The sequence below is a fragment of the Oryx dammah genome, unplaced genomic scaffold, assembly GCF_014754425.2.
Source record: "Oryx dammah isolate SB20612 unplaced genomic scaffold, SCBI_Odam_1.1 HiC_scaffold_20, whole genome shotgun sequence".
NCBI classification, from domain to species: Eukaryota; Metazoa; Chordata; class Mammalia; order Artiodactyla; family Bovidae; genus Oryx; species Oryx dammah.
The window spans coordinates 39822571-39829347 of record NW_024070204.1 but is presented as its reverse complement, the minus strand read 5'-3'; positions in this window follow the sequence as shown (position 1 = coordinate 39829347).

The following is a 6777-nucleotide window of genomic DNA, read 5'->3' as shown; positions in this document are numbered from 1 at the left end:
CCCTCCTGCCAATGCAGGAAACACAAATTAGATCCCGGGGTTGGGAAGATCCCCTGGAGGAGGAAATGACAACCCACTCCAGTATTCTTGCCTGGAGAATCCCATGGACAGAGGAGCCTGGCGGGCTACAGTCCATGGGGTCACAAAGAGTCAGACGCGGCTGAGAGACTAACACTTTCAAGGGTAAATGTAATGATTATTTCAGCAGACATTTATTAAGAGCCAACGTTGTCTTAGGCACTGTTTAGTGTAGGTCCCTCAGTCATGTCCAACTCTTTGTGACCCCACAGGCTGTAGCCCACCAGGTTCCTCTGCTCCATGGAATTCTCTCCAGGCAAGAATACTGGAGTGGGTTGCCATTTCCTTTTACAGGGGATCTTCTCGACCCAGGGAATGAACTGGGGTTTAGACCCACCAGAGAAGCCTAGGCACTATTTAAGGGACTAGGAACGCCAATGGTGAACAAAGCATATGTGGTTTCTGCCTTCCTGATCTTAGTATGATAGAGTAAATGGACATTACTGAACAGTGAATTTCCTGGGTGCTGACTGCTGAGTGTTATGAGACAGAACAAGATAATCTGGAGGTCAAGGAAAACTAGTGACATATGTGAAGTCTGAGTGTTCTTAGTCAATAACATGCTGAGGTATGGGAGAGACTAAAGCTCTCCGGAACTGAAGGAATGTTGCTGGGCAGACCCACAAGGGCCTTGTAAACAGTGTAAAGGCATAGAGTTTCTCACGATGGCGAAGGGAAGTCTTGAAGATTGAGCAGGATAGTGACATCGTAAATTTTACTTTGTAAAGAGAATTCTATGGAGAAAAGATTAAATGGGATAAAATAGATGTAGAGATTAGTTGGGAGATTGTTAGCAGTCTAGCTGAGCACCGAAGAATTGATGCTTTTGAATGTGGTGTTGGAGAAGACTCTTGAGAGTCCCTTGGACTGTAAGGAGATCCAACCAGTCCATTCTGAAGGAGATCAGCCCTGGGATTTCTTTGGAAGGAATGATGCTAAAGCTGAAACTCCAGTACTTTGGCCACCTCATGCGAAGAGCTGACTCATTGGAAAAGACTCTGATGCTGGGAGGGATTGGGGGCAGGAGGAGAAGGGGATGACAGAGGATGAGAAGGCTGGATGGCATCACTGACTTGATGGATGTGAGTTTGAGTGAACTCCGGGAGTTGGTGATGGACAGGGAGGCCTGGTGTGCTGCGATTCATGGGGTCGCAGAGTCAGACACGACTGAGCGATTGAACTGAACTGAACTGAATGTTAGTAATCTAGATGAAACCATGGTGGAAAATGAGATTAGAAAATTGACAGAGGGAATTGCCTGGTGGTCCAGTGGTTAGGGGTTTGCCTTAGTGATAACCTGCCTGCCAGTGCTGGAGACATAAGAGATCTGGGTTTGATCCCTGGGTCGGGAAGATACCCTGGAAGGGGAAATGGCAACCCACTCCAGTATTCTTGCCTGGAGGATTTCGTGGACAGAGGAGCGTGATGGGCTACCATCCATGGGGTTGCAGAGTTGATTGCAACTGAGTGACTTCCACTAACTCAATCCATTGGTTAGGACTCCACTCTTCACTGAAGGGGCTGTGGGTCTGATCCCTGGTGGGGCAATTGAGCTTCTACAAGCCACCTGGTGAGGCCAAAAAAAAAAAAAAAAAAAAGACAAGAAAGGCATTTTACATTCGGATCTGTATAGAGCTTGGAGGAGAGAGCTAACCTTAGAGATCTGGAAAATTTTAGCATAAAATGGCTGTTGAAGCCATGGGAAATGATGAGATTGTTTTAGGAGAATCTATGGGAATGATGGACTAGTGAGCGGATTGTAGAGTAACTTGAACTCCTGGTGTTTAAATATTATTATCATCATTATTATTTACAGAGTTTTTAAGATAAAGAAATTGCACCTAGAAATAGGCATTTTAGAAATCCCAATCTATATGGCTGCTTTCCTATAAAACAACAACTGCTAAGTCACATCAGTCGTGTCCGACTCTGTGTGACCCCATAGACTGTGGCCCACCAGGCTCCTGTCCCTGGGATTCTCCAGGCAAGCATGCTGGAGTGGGTTGCCATTTCCTTCTCCAGTGCATGAAAGTGAAAAGTGAAAGTGAAGTTGCTCAGTCCTGTCCAACTCTTCGCGACTCCATGGACTGCAGCCTACCAGGTTCCTCCGTCCATGGGATTTCCCAGGCAAGAGTACTGGAGTGGGGTGCCATTGCCGTCTCCAAAAACAACAACTAGTGCCGGGAGCCAGCACAGGAGATGCCACCCATGACAAGGTCATGTGGAGAGGCCTGATGGGCAAGGCGAGTCAGGTCTCAAGGGGTCCTCTGTCTGAGCATCTACCCCGAAACCAAAATCTGTCTGTTAACTGTCTGCTATACTATACTCTTCTGACATTACCACCTTTTTTCTGGAAAGAGTTAATTCAGAGCTCCAGTTAACAGTCTCCTGCATATAAAAAGAATGTCTCGGCTTAAACCCCCTTTGATGGCTTTCTAACCTATCTGACCAGTCTGCTTTACAACTTGTGGATTGTTTACAGCCCCCGGCTGTGAGAAGCATGAAGCTCAAAACATCTTAAAGATATAGAGCCTTTTAGAGTTAAGAATTAGTTTGGTGAAGCGTTTGTTGAGTTAATGTTTGCTGCCAGGCCTCCATATCCTTTATCTTTTAGGCACCTGGGAGGATATTAATCAATGTAAACGGGATGCAGAAATAGGAATATAGTAGTTTTGATGTTAGCAACACTAGACTTTTGAGTTAATGAATTTTCTCTTTGTTATAAATCACTGTACTTCTTTCATTGTTATAAATTATTGTATACTTGCTATGTAAGAATGTAACTTTATTTAGTGCTTTCTGAGAGTGGCTCCAGACTTTGGGAAGAACAACACAAATAAGTCTTCTGGTTGACAAACCCTTATCAAAAAAGGGCCATAAAATGTTAATTGGCCTTCTGGCCAGAAGATGTTGTAAATCACCTAAGACTTGTGTATACAACTAGGTATGCAGAGAGAAAGCCTGGTCTCGATAAGAGTCAGGGCTGCTGATGCTGCATAATTTTATATTATCCATTGATCTCTATGTACAAAAAAAGGTATAAAAAGCCTTTACAACAATAGAGGATGGGCCAGTCACTGGACTGGTATCTCCCGTGTCTTTACTCTATTTTCTGACTAAATTCCCATCTGGAGCGGGGAAACTCGCCATGTCTACTTACTTGCCCCAGCTCCTAAGACCCATGAGAGAGGGAGCCCAAGGCAGGGCACTCTCCGCTATTCAAATGGACGCTGGTGGCCTAATGTAGATGGTGCAAACTTCTTGTCCTGAGGTTTTATTGGCTTTCCCCATAAACCAAGTTATTCAGCATCTTTTCTCCACTAAATTTTCCTACTACACTATTTCTTCCTAATCTCTCTTTATATTTCTAATTAAATAAATAAGTTTTCCTGGCCTACACCGTCTCCCCTTTGAGTTCCCTGGATCCACCAGGGCAGGACCCTGGCAAACTATATTAAGCCAAACAGAGATCGCCATCTCTCCATGGAATTTGGACTACCCAGTTCACCACAGCCCCCATCACTTTTTAGAGTCTTAGACCCAGTGAATGTCATTCCTTTTTACCTGCCTTTTTCTTAAAGCATTTCAATTTGGACTTTTGGCCTACAGGGTCAGAATGGACATGGGTGAAGGACTTTATACCTAAGAAGTATCAATGTTTATAGGCTTGGCAGTAAAGAAAAAACCTGAAAAGACAGTATGGCAGCTGGAGAAAGGAAAAGCAGAGGAGTATGACATCAAGTTGAATGGTTCTATGAAGACCTACAAGACCTTTTAGAACTAACCCCCAAAAAAGATGTCCTTTTCATTATACAGGACTGGAATGCAAAACTAGGAAGTCAAGAAACACCTGGAGTAACAGGCAAATTTGGCCTTGGAATACAGAATGAAACAGGGCAAAGACTAATAGACTTTGCCAAGAAAATGCACTGGTCATAGCAAACACCCTCTTCCAACAACACAAGAGAAGACACTACACATGGACATCACCAGATGGTCAACACTGAAATCAGATTGATTATATTCTTTGCAGCCAAAGATGGAGAAGCTCTATACAGTCAACAAAAACAAGACCAGGAGCTGACTGTGGCTCAGATCATGAACTCCTTATTACCAAATTCAGACTTAAATTGAAGAAAGTAGGGAAAACTGCTAGACCATTCAGGTATGACCTAAATCAAATCCCTTATGATTATACAGTGGAAGTGAGAAATAGATTTAAGGGCCTAGATCTGATAGATAGAGTGCCTGATGAACTATGGAATGAGGTTCATGACATTGTACAGGAGACAGGGATTAAGACCATCCCCATGCAAAAGAAATGCAAAAAAACAAAATGGCTGTCTGGGGAGGCCTTACAAATAGCTGTGAAAAGAAGAGAGGTGAAAAGCAAAGGAGAAGAGGAAAGATATAAGCATCTGAATGCAGAGTTCCAGAGAATAGCAAGAAGAGATAAGAAAGCCTTCTTCAGCGATCAGTGCAAAGAAATAGAGGAAAACAACAGAATGGGAAAGACTAGAGATCTCTTCAAGAAAATTAGAGATACCAAGGGAACATTTCATGCCAAGATGGGCTCAATAAAGGACAGAAATGGTCTGGACCTAACAGAAGCAGAAGATATTCAGAAGAGGTGGCAAGAATACACAGAACTGTACAAAAAAGATCTTCATGACCCAGATAATCACGATGGTGTGATCACTGATCTACAGCCAGACATCCTGGAATGTGAAGTCAAGTGGGCCTTAGAAAGCATCACTACGAACAAAGCTAGTGGAGGTGATGGAATTCCAGTGGAGCTATTTCAAATCCTGAAAGATGATGCTGTGAAAGGGCTGCACTCAATATGCCAACAAATTTGGAAAACTCAGCAGTGGCCACAGGACTGGAAAAGGTCAGTTTTCATTCCAATCCCAAAGAAAGGCAATGCCAAAGAATGCTCAAACTACTGCATAATTGCACTCATCTCACACGCTAGTAAAGGAATGCTCAAAATTCTCCAAGCCAGGCTTCAGCAATACGTGAACCGTGAACTTCCTGATGTTCAACTGGTTTTGGAAAAGGCAGAGGAACCAGAGATCAAATTGCCAACATCCGCTGGATCATGGAAAAAGCAAGAGAGTTCCAGAAAAACATCTATTTCTGCTTTATTGACTATGCCAAAGCCTTTGACTGTGTGGATCCCAATAAACTGTGGAAAATTCTGAAAGAGATGGGAATACCAGACCACCTGACCTGCCTCTTGAGAAATCTGTATGCAGGTCAAGAAGCAACAGTTAGAACTGGACATGAAACAACAGACTGGTTTCAAATAGGAAAAGGAGTACGTCAAGGCTGTATATTGACACCCTGCTTATTTAACTTATATGTAGAGTACATCATGAGAAACGCTGGACTGGAAGAAACACAAGCTGGAATCAAGATTGCCGGGAGAAATATCAATAACCTCAGATATGCAGATGACACTATCCTTATGGCAGAAAGTGAAGAGGAACTAAAAAGCCTCTTGATGAAAGTAAAAGAGGAGAGTGAAAAAGTTGGCCTAAAGCTCAACATTCAGAAAACAAAGATCATGGCATCCAGTCCCATCACTTCATGGGAAATAGACGGGGAAACAGTGGAAACAGTGTCAGACTTTATTTTTGGGGGCTCCAAAATCACTGCAGATGGTGACTGAAGCCATGAAATTAAAAGAAGCTTACTCCTTTGAAGAAAAGTTATGACCAACCTAGATAGCATATTCAAAAGCAGAGACAGTACTTTGCCGACTAAGTTACGTCTAGTCAAGGCTATGGTTTTTCCAGTAGTCATGTGTGGATGTGAGAGTTGGACTGTGAAGAAGGCTGAGCACCGAAGAATTGATGTGTTTGAACTCTTGAGAGTCCCTTGGACTGCAAGGAGATCCAACCAGTCCATTCTGAAGGAGATCAACCCTGGGATTTCTTTGGAAGGAATGATGCTAAAGCTGAAAGTCCAGTACTTTGGCCACCTCATGCGAAGAGTTGACTCATTGGAAAAGACTTTGATGCCTGGAGTAATTGGGGGCAGAAGGAGAAGGGGACGACAGAGGATGAGATGGCTGGATGACATCACTGACTCGACGGACGTGAGTCTGAGTGAACTCTGGGAATTGGTAATGGACAGGGAGGCCTGGCGTGCTGTGATTCATAGGGTTGCAAAGAGTCAGACACGACTGAGCGACTGAACTGAACTGATGACGTCAAGGAAGTCAATGTTTCAAAGGGATGGTATGATCAGCATTGCTAAATGCTGCAAAGTGCTTAAGCTGAGTAAAGATTAAAAATGTTCCATGGTGGGTAGGAGAGTATAGGAATAACTAAGTAGGTTAAGGAATAGTTAGGAAAATGCATTGGCAATGATCAAACTATCATTAAAAAATGAGAGAGGAAAGAAAGAACTACTTGCCGAGGGTGATATGTGAAGCCAGTTTTAGTTTTTGTGTTTTGCTATGAGAGAATCTTAAGGTAAATGCTGATAGAGAAGAATCTAGCTGAGAGGAAGATGACAAAATATATGAAAAACCCTTCTGAGATGCAGGAGCCCCAGGAAACGTGAGTTCGATTCCTGGGTTGGGAAGATTCCCCAGGAGGAGGGCATGGCAATCCACTCAGTACTCTTGCCTGGAGAATCCCATGGACAGTGGGCTACAGTCCCTGGAATCTCAAAGAGTCTGACATGAGT